The sequence below is a fragment of the Triplophysa dalaica genome, chromosome 13 (genome assembly GCF_015846415.1).
Source record: "Triplophysa dalaica isolate WHDGS20190420 chromosome 13, ASM1584641v1, whole genome shotgun sequence".
NCBI lineage: Eukaryota > Metazoa > Chordata > Actinopteri > Cypriniformes > Nemacheilidae > Triplophysa > Triplophysa dalaica.
Window position 1 is genome coordinate 15,011,354 of NC_079554.1, and position 12,225 is coordinate 15,023,578.

Consider the following 12,225-nt stretch of genomic DNA (forward strand, 5'->3'; position numbering starts at 1 on the left):
GTTGGATAGATAGCAAAATAAACATTCTGAATGGCCATTAGAGATTAGTTATCCTGATGGCCATTCTATAACACACTTTTCAATAAAGTTGTATTTGTTAACATAAGTAACTGCAATAACTTACAATGAGCAATATAGGTTTCATCATGCTTTATTCCTGGGTAATGTTAGTAATGTCAATGACAGTTACGTAAATTCATAGAGCATTAACTAATGTTAACAATTTCGATGTTTGATTTTAAAAATGTATTAGTAAATGCTGAAATGATCATGAACTAAGTAAAAAATCATCCGAAGAAATACTTGTTCATTGACAGTTCATGTTAGCTATCACATGAACGTTTTATTAGCAAATACAACCTTAATGTAAACTGTCACCTAATTTTTAAATAAATAAACACGTTGTTAAAAAGCCATTTTTACATTACAAGCTTTGCACTTTAGGTCTTGCAAAACACAAGATTTAAAACTGGATTCAGTTTTACCAACACAAGCATCTCTGCAATAGCACTAATGTTGTAATGTAAGTGTGTGTAAGAGTGAGATAAGATGTATGATGCTGGTTTTCCACTGACTTCATCTTAAGGATCTTCTTACAAGGTCCAGCTTCTCACAGCTAATAGTCATGAGAAGCGCACAGGGCCATTCCAGTTAATAAAGCCCTGAGACTCTTTCACATTTCCATAAAAAAAACTCCCAGATGTGTGTGTCTGTCACACAAACAGCTGTTACCAAGACAGATCACTACAGTACACTACAGCACAAACATCATGACATACACTTTCCACGTGTCACCTAGCTGAGCTGTTTAGTTCAATTTGGTATAAAAGGCTCTGAGGTTAAATATACAAGGGTAATAGCATGTCAGTATGGATGCCGGTCTTGGACACGCTATGCACGCTTGCGCCACACCACACTGGAAGAGAGCTCGGTCCACCACCAGATGCTAGTGTTTGTCTCTCTCAATGCTCCCCACCCACAACAAACATCCCCGTCACCATAGCAACCAATCCACTGGAGAGTGAAGTTACATTCAAGAAAAATGTTGAACTGATTGGAGCTCTACACATGGCCAATCTGTCACACAGACGGCCGTATTAATATTCACAAACATGCACTTCAGCACAATGTGCAAACACGGCTTCAAGTAGTTGATATTCTGTACAACGAATAAGAGATGATAGAGACAACACAGAAACATGTAAGGGACGCACATGCACTGTGGTTGTCAAAAAGTATTGAGTACAAATATGGTGAAATACGTCAAAGGTGATAATGCAAAGTCACAAATATTTATAAAGTCCCAGCATGCTTTGAATATAATCCTATAAAAAGGTGGTGTGAGGGTTAGGCTTAAGAGTCCAGTAAATACTATAATCGTATAATGGAAATCAACATGACTAGGAGAGGTCCTTTAAAAAGCATCCTCAAAGGGTGTCTGTGTGTGTGTTTGTGTGTGTTCGTATGAAAGAAATTCAGCAGAAAAAGGAGGCAGAAGTTGGACTAGAGGAGGTGTCTCTGATCGTCTCCTCTTTCAAAGGCAATCTCCTAAGTACCACAAGCAACCAAAAGAGCCACTTACAGCCAACAACAGATTTGTTCATTATCTCTTAATCCTCCTTCTCTAAAGACTAAATGAAGAGAGGAAGAAGAAAAGAAGGAGGTGAAGGGAGGGAGACGCAGAATCAGCAGGCGAGAAATTGAGTTGACTACCTGCCAACTACAAACAGGGGGAGGAGGAGGAGGGAGGGGTGGAGGCTGCTGGCCTGAGGCAGCTGGATCAGTTTGGTTAGTGAGCGGGGAGTAATGAGTGCTCGCTGTGGCCAGAGGCCATCGACTATTCATGCCCACTGCCATCAGGAGGAATGCCAGGCATACAAACGTTCACGCCATGGGTACCTGTGTGTATATGAGTGTGGGGCAGACGGATCTTTCTTCTAGCTTAACCACAAGAGACAGAACAAAGCTGATATCTATGGAAACAGAAAAAATATTTCTGCTATGGGGTTTGAGCATTATGGGTGTGGTGGGTTGCTCAACAACCTGTGTTACATAACTTCAGGTACCTGTAAAAAAAAAAAGGAAACAACATACTGTATTAATTAATTATACATAATAATTTTTTAGAGTTTCACATGTATTTAAAATCTTGCACTGCACTGAATTCGATTTTTGCATTAACGGAAATGTCTGTAAAATAAACAGAAGAAATAATGGCACATTACCAGTACATTTTCAGTCTTTATTTCCACTGTTATGCACAGAAAGGGTGTTTTATTTGATTATTTTATTTACATAAAACTGATAAACTGATGGAAATGCAGTCGATTGCGTTTGTGAGGAAACAACGCCCTCTGGAGGCTATGACTGCAAACACAGAAGATAAAACACTGCTGTGTGTCGTTTTTTCCATTTTCAGCACCAAATATATTAACCACTCTGAACACACAAAATGCCTTAACCAGAACCAACCATAAATCGATTTGTTTGTCAAACAAGAGTTTTACTGGTTACAATCATCATTCATAAGCATAAAATAAAACACACAACTCACATAAAACAAGTCATTGTTCTTATTTCTAATAACAACTTAACAAACAGATTAAAGAAGACTTCTTAAGTTTGTGGTTATAGAACATGATCACTGCAATACTGCTGCTGCAATGAAGTACATACTCTAGCCTACACATATGCACACACACAGCACTTTTTATTGTATTTGTGTGCTAGTTGGCAACATCAGAAGTTGCTGCTCTGTTTAGTTAGGAAGACTCGCTCTGAACGTTTGATAATGCCCGACTGAGACAGTGATGGGTTGGGCTTTGAATGCTTTTGGCTGCCTTTGAAACAGTGTGGCGCAGGGCAGTTCACAAGATCACAACATTGTGCAATAAATCATCCGAACAGTGAGCAAGCCAACATTAACATCCACTCACTATCAACAAATCAAACCCTTATTAAATCCATTACTGTAATGCTGATTTGAACTATAGATCAGTTATGCTAATGTAATGTTTGAAATACACTCCAGCTTATTTTCTAACTTTATTTTTCTTGTCATTTCAGATGTATACAACTTCCTCTTTCACCTGAACGTGTTTATTTTTATAAAAAAAAACAGTCAATGTATGTACATATGGCTTTTGTCCTTCTGAAACCTTGTATCTATTTATTTATTATTTTATTTTTTGCCATAAATGATTATGATTATTCACCCTCTATGCTTGTCTGTTGGTTTTGCAAATATCTAACCAAATAAAAGGTATTAAAAAGCGCTTGTTAACTTTTGACAACACAGAGTATTTGTTCATATGAAGGTCTAGTTTTTTTCCATTTCCTGAAAAACTGTGAATTCGGGCATCCAAGGTTTCAGTAAGAAAGCGACGGTTCCAAAGTCCCAAACTATGCCATAATGCACATCCATCCATCAAAAAAGATTAACTTATGTAGTGATTTGAAACCAAAATAAGGACTTCCGAGCTCTCAGTTTAAATATAAACACGTTGCGTGTCTCATGACCATATGTCATTTGAGAACCAATAGGAATTGAAATTATGGTCGTGCCGCTATATTTAAAGTCCCAGTGAAATAAAAATGACAATGCTTATTTTTCCATGAAATATTGCAGTGTTACAATGTGGGTCATTCTCTTTTTAAAATTCATGTGCCCTCATATAATCTTCAGGTGAAATATGAAAATGCACTTCTGGCCTCTAGTGACTATCCATCTTAAATGACTTAGTTTAGATGGCTTGGGCGGAGCATCCGTTAACTCCTCCCATTTAAATGTCAGTCTGCAGCCAGTTCTATTTCAAAATGCAACGGATGTTTTTTATTCTTCCAAACAAATCGCAGCAAAAAAACGCAAGCCACGGCCACTATTTTTTCTCATTCATAATTCCATTTCAGTCGGAAATGATTCATAATACGGAAGTGAAAATTATCGCAACTTCCGGTTCACAATGACTTTAAATAATAAGGACTTTAAATAAAAAAGTTTACATCTTGGGCGGCATAAAGATAACTAATTGAGAGAAAATCTTAATTGTTGGTGAACTATTCCTTTACGGTCATCTATATACCAGTGTACCTATAGATGTTTACAAAATGTACTTAGCAGGTATTCACAATTACAAATTGATCGATTTACTTTTCAACCTGTCTTTTGTTAGATTTTCGACCAATGAATCGTCTGTAAAATGAGAATGTGCAACCTGGAACCAAATAATGGTTTGTGGTCTCCTATTAGAAACCCAAATGTGTGCGTGTGTGTTTAGCACAAATCCACACAATTTCTTGTACTAACAGTTTAATCATATCAACATTATTTCAGTCCAGCAGACATTTGAACCTGTTTAATCTAATGAGAATTGAACATATGACCCAGGTATAAAATAAACAGTAGCCAGGCAGTGAGGTTAAAGGGTGTGTGTATTTGAACTCCTGCTGCTATGGGCAAAAAATCAGAGGAGCTCTTTGAACAGGCTGTTTCAATCTCCACTCCCAAAACACCTATTCCCCCTCAGGTTGTCTTCCTCCATTAATATACTACTGGAGCCAGACACCGACAGACAAACACACACTATACTCCACTTAACTCACGGCTGGGGGTTCAGGATAAAAGGGAAAAGAATATGTAGAAACAAGCTGGCCGGCTCTGATCAGGATGGGCTTGAGTTTATAAGCCCCATTATCCAGGTTTTAATGTGGGACTGATATTCATAAACACATCAAACTCAGCAGGAGGTTTGGGATACACAATTAGACCGAGCTGTTACGGCAGCGACACAGCAATAAGTAGTCCATAGGGATGTAGATGCTGTGTCAACACATTTTCAGCTACACGCAGACCCACCTTAGAAAGTTGTGAGAGTGTCAATTGGTGAGCAGTCTCTGTTTTTACTGGAAAACTTCACGTATCATCACAACTCTGCTCGACTAGATTATACAACGTCAAATTCACTTCAAATAAACAAACACTTGTTGCTATGTCTTCGAGGTCTTACCAGAAAGACCTGGACTTTTATTCCAGTTTACTATGGAATAACTACAGAGAACTGTCTGTGAAACTATATTGGGAACATTTTTGTCTACTTTGTTGAAATAACTGTCATTTCCGTGTTCATTTTAAATAATAAGGCACCCAACTCGAGTTCAAGGGAAAGTTTATCCAAAAATAAAAAAAACGGGCATTGTTTACTCACCCTCATGTTCTTTCAAACTTGTACTCTCTTTCTTTGGTGAAGTGATCTAGGAGCATCTCCAAGGTGATCTTTTTGATACAATGAAACTAAATGAGGGTGAGTATTATTTTTTGTTGTTATTGGTGACGTATCACTTTAAGAAAGGCAGGACTTGCAGAAAACGTGGCAGGCAGAAAGACAGACAGACAGGGCGGTCCCGCCTGGCATCAAGAGAGAGTCAAACAGAGATTTAGCATGGGACATTTAGCAAGTAGATTTAAACTATACACACCTGTGATATTCGTATATTACCAAACACATACACACATAAATCAAACTGAGGAATAAATACATCTGCTAACAATATGTGCCTGACCTCAGCTTCAGCTTCACCATGTCCTCTTTAAGAATAAACAGTATTAAACAGATGCACACACATAAACAATTCAGTGTTTTCTTTTTCTACAGTCCAGTGTAGTTATGTTACAGGAATAGAACTCATTTGCAACCTTTGATTTGCATAGGATAACATCATTATTTCTTTTCATGTTCTGAAAAACACAGCGTTATAAACACATCTGCAAAACTAACAACGCTTTTACTTTTCTACTTTTGGAGTCCGCTCATCTAAAAAAGGTTGACTTGTAAACATGTGTGAATTTTTTGGAGGATCTATTGATAGAAATGCAATAAAATATACATAACTATGTCTTCAGATGTGTTTGAAGACCTTACATAATGAAGCATTATGTTTATATTACCTTAGAATGAGTTATTTCGATCTACATACACCTTAGGTGCCGTTTGCATTGAATTCGCCATGTTGCTTCTACAGCAACCCTAAACGGACAAACTCTACAGAGCATGTTTTGTTAATACGATAACAAATTTGGCAAAGAAGTGAAAACATGACGACATCTTAGTCCTGCCTCGGCCACTGTAGCGCTTCAAAAGGGAGGGATGGAGTGAGCCATTGATTGCAATTCGCTACCTCACAGCTAGATGCCGCTATGTTTCATCTGATCCTTTAATTAAATCATTATATATAAATGTTTAATATAACATATGGTAAGATGCGATGTAATGTAAGATGGAAAAATGTGCGTATAAGTGTGGGTGTGTTACCGGTTGCTACATGACAGTGTTGTGTGTATGAGCTCATTACAGCATTTTTTACACTGAAAGAAAAGAAAGTATTGTTCCAAATTCGACACACATGCACACATATATAGACGGGATAAGAGCATGACTGTGTGTGTTACAGCGAATGTGTCAGTGTATGAGGGTGGACAGCAGGAGAATGGGAGCGTCACACTTCATTGTTCACAGTCGCTGTGGGATGATGTGCAAAAGATGTGCCTATACAGCACACATACACACATATGCACGCAACCGGTTTAAGATTTTGTCTCATATTGTAAGTTAGATACACATGACTATGTATATGTATGCTCCACTTTTCCCTACTTTGTTACAGAGCAAAGCACAAAACTTTTTTTAAATGCTTGCACATTAGAATGGATTCTTACAGGCACACCCTCACATGCACAATTTCATGGTCCTGTGGTGTGTCACCTCTGCAGAACAGAAATACGCTTGTACATCACTGATGTGGAACGAGGAGATATGATCGGCTCACAGTCAGTCTATAAAACAATCTCACTGTACACTAGTGCAGATTAAAGTTACTAAACAACTTCAACACACACGCACTAGGACATGTCTGCTCATAAGTCAGCTGTGCGGTTCACTGCAGTTTGAGTCTCTGTAAACCCTGATGTTCAGTTTGGATGAGGTCACCAGCACCACACATCTGGAGAATGACACAGTTTAGAAACCTCACTCCGTGAAATAAAACTTCACTCTCCAACACAACAAGTAACACATCATCACTCATGCATTGCCCAATCTCTCTCACACACACACACACAAGCTATCCAAATAGTATATTACAATGTAAAAATTACATTTCACAAGAAACACAGATTTTCCCCAAAACAAGCAACCCAATAACTATATTATATTCAGTACAGTTAGCTGTGTGTGTGTGTCCTGTCTACAGCAGAGAGGCTAAGAGGTCTGATTAAATACCATATGCCACACACTCCCATATTATTTGAAATGACATCATAGGCATGATGGTCTGTTGTTTGGGTTGAGACTAACTATCTAAAATGTATCATTTTCTCAGCCAAGCTATGAATATATAATTACATTATAAAAATAATACAGACACATGTCTCCACGATGCTAGGGTGTTGAGGGTGGTTGGCAGAGTGTTGCAATGTGGTTCCTAGTTGTTTAGTGATGATTAACTGGCTATGTGAAGGCTGGTTCTGACTTGCCCATGTTTGGAGAACACAACCCTATTCTGGTCTGAAAATGTTGCCTGAGCAATAAACTGAAATAAGTTTAAGTAGAGGAAATACAATTATGAACTGAAAATAAAAAGAAATTAAACTATAAGCCTTAAAGAAAAATACATTTAAAGGTGCTTTGTGTAGTATTAAGGAAAATCTATTGACAGAAATGCAATATAAAAAACATAAGTATGACTTCAGAGGTGTATAAAGAACTAACATAATAAAGTGCTGTGTTTTTATTACCTTAGAATGAGTTATTTCTATTGACCGTGGGTCCCCTTACATGGAATTCGCCAAATCGTTTCTACAGAAGCGATGAACAGACAACTGCTCTACAGAGCGAATTTGGTAATTACGTTATCTCATTCGACATAGAAGCGGAAATGAGACGACATCTTAGTGCTGTGAGAAGCACCATAGTGCTTTGAAAGGGAGAGGTGGAGTGACCCATTGGTTGCAATTCCCAACCTCACCACTAGACCGCTAACATCACCACAAAAGGAATATTATGATGAAATGTAACTGCTCTTACCATATTTGGAACATCAGGTTCCAAAGCAATTGTACTGGCAGGTACGCCCACCGTACTTGCGTATACATTTGGGCTGTCTTAGTCAAATCATACCACAAACTGACGTGGATTTGTGGGGGTGTTGTTACTCAAGGTGTTTCAGGCTGTTCTGGGTGAGAATTCGCTTTTAGATATAATGCATCTTTTGTTCAGACACTTTAAGTTTTGCAATTTTACGTGAATAATACATGTATGGGCAACTTGTAACACACCAAAGACATGTAAAAACACGTGTTCGTACCATATAACCCCTTTAACTTATATAGCAATATAAAAAATACAATACTAGCAACTAACCACAAAACTATAATAATGAAAGTCTTTAAAGACAGAGAGGTGACTAATAGTACAAAAAATAGACTGGTCCCTCAGGCTTAAATGATATACGCAATACAATAAATCCTAACATATTCAAAAAGAAAACAATGATGAGGAACAGCAGGGGACTGGTGAGCAGGTACTGCCAACCATTGCCATGGCAACACACAACTCATATCAGGATGGGATGCCAGCAGACTCTCTAAAAGGTAAAGTTATGGTGATTTCACTGATGAAACTGCCAGCGGTTTAAGCAAATCACAATAACTTCAAAGATCAGCTAAGCTTGGTTGTCCGTGGCCTGCAGTCTTCATGATGAGAGACTAGCTTTCCTTTAGCTCAGGGGTAAGAGCGTTGCGTTAACAACGCAAGGTTGTGGGTTCGATCCCTGGGGATTGCAAATACCTATGTAAAATGTATAGGATAAAGCAATGTAAGTAGCTTTGGATAAAGCGTCTGCCAAATGCTTAAATGTAAATGTAAATGTAGACTTCTATCAGTTCTATCACCTCTCCTATGAACTGTGAAAACAGATTTTTGAGGTTTTTATCCTATGTTCATTCAAATTGTATAATGAAAATTCACGTAATGTGAACAAACTATAGTCTTTCTTTCTCGATCCTGAATTGATCCAGATGCTGTTGGGTGTCTTCCAGACAGGAAGTCAAACACAAGGGGCTTCGAATGTGTGTGTGTGTATATCTGAATGCTTGTTAGCAAAATTTGTAGTCACCATACAAAACTTACCTCATTGTCTAACTTCCTTTCCTGTTTGAATCTAAACAGCTAGAATGAGATGTGTGGGATTTTGTTTGTGTCCACAAACTTCATTGTTTGTATTACAGTATGCCTTCACTTTAGCTAGTTTCAAAACTGCAAACCAAATTCACATTTGATAGCATAAGTGAGATGTAAGGGCACCATTAACATTAAGTTTGTGCTGCATGAACACGTTTATTTCTGGTGATAAAATGAGATAAAAAAGTTAATATTTAAGCTTTATAATGTTTATAATGTGACCCTCCCCCTGTCAAACAAAGATGCATCTCTGTCTCTCTCTTTCACATGTTTGCACACATTCACACAGCTGTATGTGAGATGCGATGGTCCAGTAACCCAACAACCTGAACTTTCACAGCAAATCATTTGAACTCAAAACAAAATACAAAGAAACAAAAATAAAACCAATATCTGCTTACAGTGGAAGTCTACATGTGTAACAATCCAAAGGATTTTATTTGTTTGTGCAAAGTGAGGAAGCAGGTCAAAAGTGTGGTAATCGATAACATGCGTTGTATTTAACGAGTATATTGCTTTCAGAGTAATGTAGAGTAAACAGACCGCTGCATCAGCAAACAATACAGACAAACTGTAATATACTGAACTACTTCAAGGAGCAAACTTTTCCTGATCTTTTGCAGTTCCCACACTATGAGAAATTGTGTGTGATCTAAAAGCATGCAAACGCTACTCGAAGATAATTTATAATGCAAACATAAATATCAAACAGAATAACACACTGTAACAATTTGCCAGTAGTTTAATCGCAGGACTCACCAGTGTAACAGAAGCTTGTGTTTAATGTCACTCAGGGTGAACTCATCTGTCTCCTCTCTTTGTCTTTATTTCTTTCATTCACTGTTCTATTACTCTCTAAACCTCCTCCTCTTTTCCAAGTTCCCTCCTCCCTTAGTACAGCTTCATCCACGCCTGCTCTCTCTCTCTCTCTCTCTCTCTCTCTCTCAGTACAATAGGGAATTAAAACAATGCATAGCTGCAGAAGAGCGCTAGATCAACAGATTCATTCTCTGAGTTTATAAACGTCAGCATGGAAACACACGCTTCACAAACACACAAGCACACACATAAATACCTTGTAGCTCTCAGCTGAAATGGGCCCTAACTAAAGTTGTGATACATCCACATACAGACCACAGCTGTGGTCCCGATAGAGAGACTGCAGCATTGAAACATCTTTGGCGGGAGTGTAACTGGGTTCAGTTGAGCTCGGTGCTTATTGGCTCCTGTGGGATGACTGGCGTTTCCTGTTACTGTAACCATTGCCAGCATCCTCCCTCAAACTTGAAAACACAGCCCAGAGCCAAATACACACATTACACACACATCACTCTCTCTCTCTCACAGACTCTACATGGCACTCAGATTTTTATACATGACCCAAATTCTGAGAAAAGGAAGAGTGAGAGAATGACATTTGATGCAGGAAAATCAACAGATATCTCTAGGGAGACTGAGGTTTATTCAATGTAGACAGAGAGAAAATAGCTTTGAAAAATACATCTGATACAATTGGTGGTGTGCGTGTGTGTGTCACTATCAGTATTGCTCAGGTTTGAGCTAAAGTATGTTCAAGAAACTTCGGAAAAGAAGCTTTTAGAAAAAAGTGTGCAATTAATTTTCTCAGCAAACTGGCTAACAATGCAGATGATAATATGGATGACTTAAAGGGTTAGTTATTTCATCGTTTATATTCCCCTTATGTCATTTCAGACTTGTATGACTTAATTTCTTCAGCATAACACAAAAGAAGATATTTTGAAGAACATTGGTAACCAACAACATTGGACACGATTGACTTCCATTGTATGGACACAAAACCAATGAGACATTTTTTAAAATCATATACCGGTTTTGAACCAAATGAGAGGGAATAAATTACATCATTTTTATTTGTGGGTGTTTGTCCCTTTAAATTAAAGGAGTGACACAAGTTATATCTAGAGACCAACGTATCACAGAGACCTGGGGGTTGCTTCTTTTGTCTTAGGCTAGTAACTACCCGAAACACAACCAGAACAGTCTGACTACAACGCAACACTCAACTTTAATGACAATCTTGCAATTCCAAAGGAAGCACCTACAACACAATATTGTTGTGGTGGATCTGCAATAGACAGTAATCTAGCTACTTATATTATCAAAGAGAGAAAACATGGAAAAAATGTTTCCTTCCTCTGGCCACCTATTATGTTGCTCCTTGACTGGTAAAATACCAAAAATACGTCAGTTTTGAGAGGTCAAAGAGGGTCACGATACAAGACAGCAGACACTAGATGCCTAAGCATTCTCACAGACAACTAAAGCACTTACAAGTCAAACACAATGTCAACTGCATCAAAACCAAAACTATCCGAAATTGTAAGCCATATGAGACGGGGTGCAAATTCACACAATGAGGCAGCTGATTGGTGGGTATTTAGGAAACATGAGGTGGTACAGGTGATCGTATCTCTTCTAGAGGCTGACATTATTTGGGGATTCCAGGGGTCGTGGGATTGGAGCAGGAGAGGAAAAAATGTCAGCGGGAGTGGGCAGGACCGGGAATACACAAATATACCTTTGATATAAATAAACATATAATCTTCTGTTTCCTTTGGTGTGGCTGGTTAAGTGGATGACGTGCTCCACACAACCATAACTGTTGGGGGTGGTAATGCACCAAATTGGAATGCCAACCACCAATAATATAAGATAAGGCGGCAGCTTCCCATACCCTTACTAGACTGTAGCCGTGAAAATAAAAATGGAGTCGGACCCAAAGCTCACGCTGCAACGACTACTCCTGGAAAATGATGACTCTGTTGTGCTCACCGACATTTCTGGGCAGTCTTACTGTATTTTTTACTGTCACTGACAGATTTAGGCCAGAAAAAAAACATGAGAGTAGGAGGGAATGGGAGTCCTTCTTCTGGGATTGGGATGGGACGGGAATTTTCCCCAGTTTTTCGCGGGATTGGGATGGGACGGGATTTTTTGGGGGGGAGTGGTT

At 38.4% G+C, this 12,225-nt stretch overlaps 1 protein-coding gene across 5 annotated transcripts in view; it reads right to left on the reverse strand.

Moving 5' to 3' along the window:
• sash1a (SAM and SH3 domain containing 1a) overlaps window positions 1-12,225 on the reverse strand; it is a 184,883-nt gene that overhangs the window by 48,153 nt on the left and 124,505 nt on the right. The window contains exon 1 of one of the 5 annotated variants that reach the window (XM_056764400.1): window positions 9,993-10,036. The exons of the other annotated variants lie outside the window; for them this stretch is intronic. The gene's annotated coding sequence lies outside the window, so the exon portion shown is untranslated. Of the gene's footprint in view, window positions 1-9,992; window positions 10,037-12,225 lie in introns of those variants that run through there. 5 annotated transcript variants of the gene reach the window in all.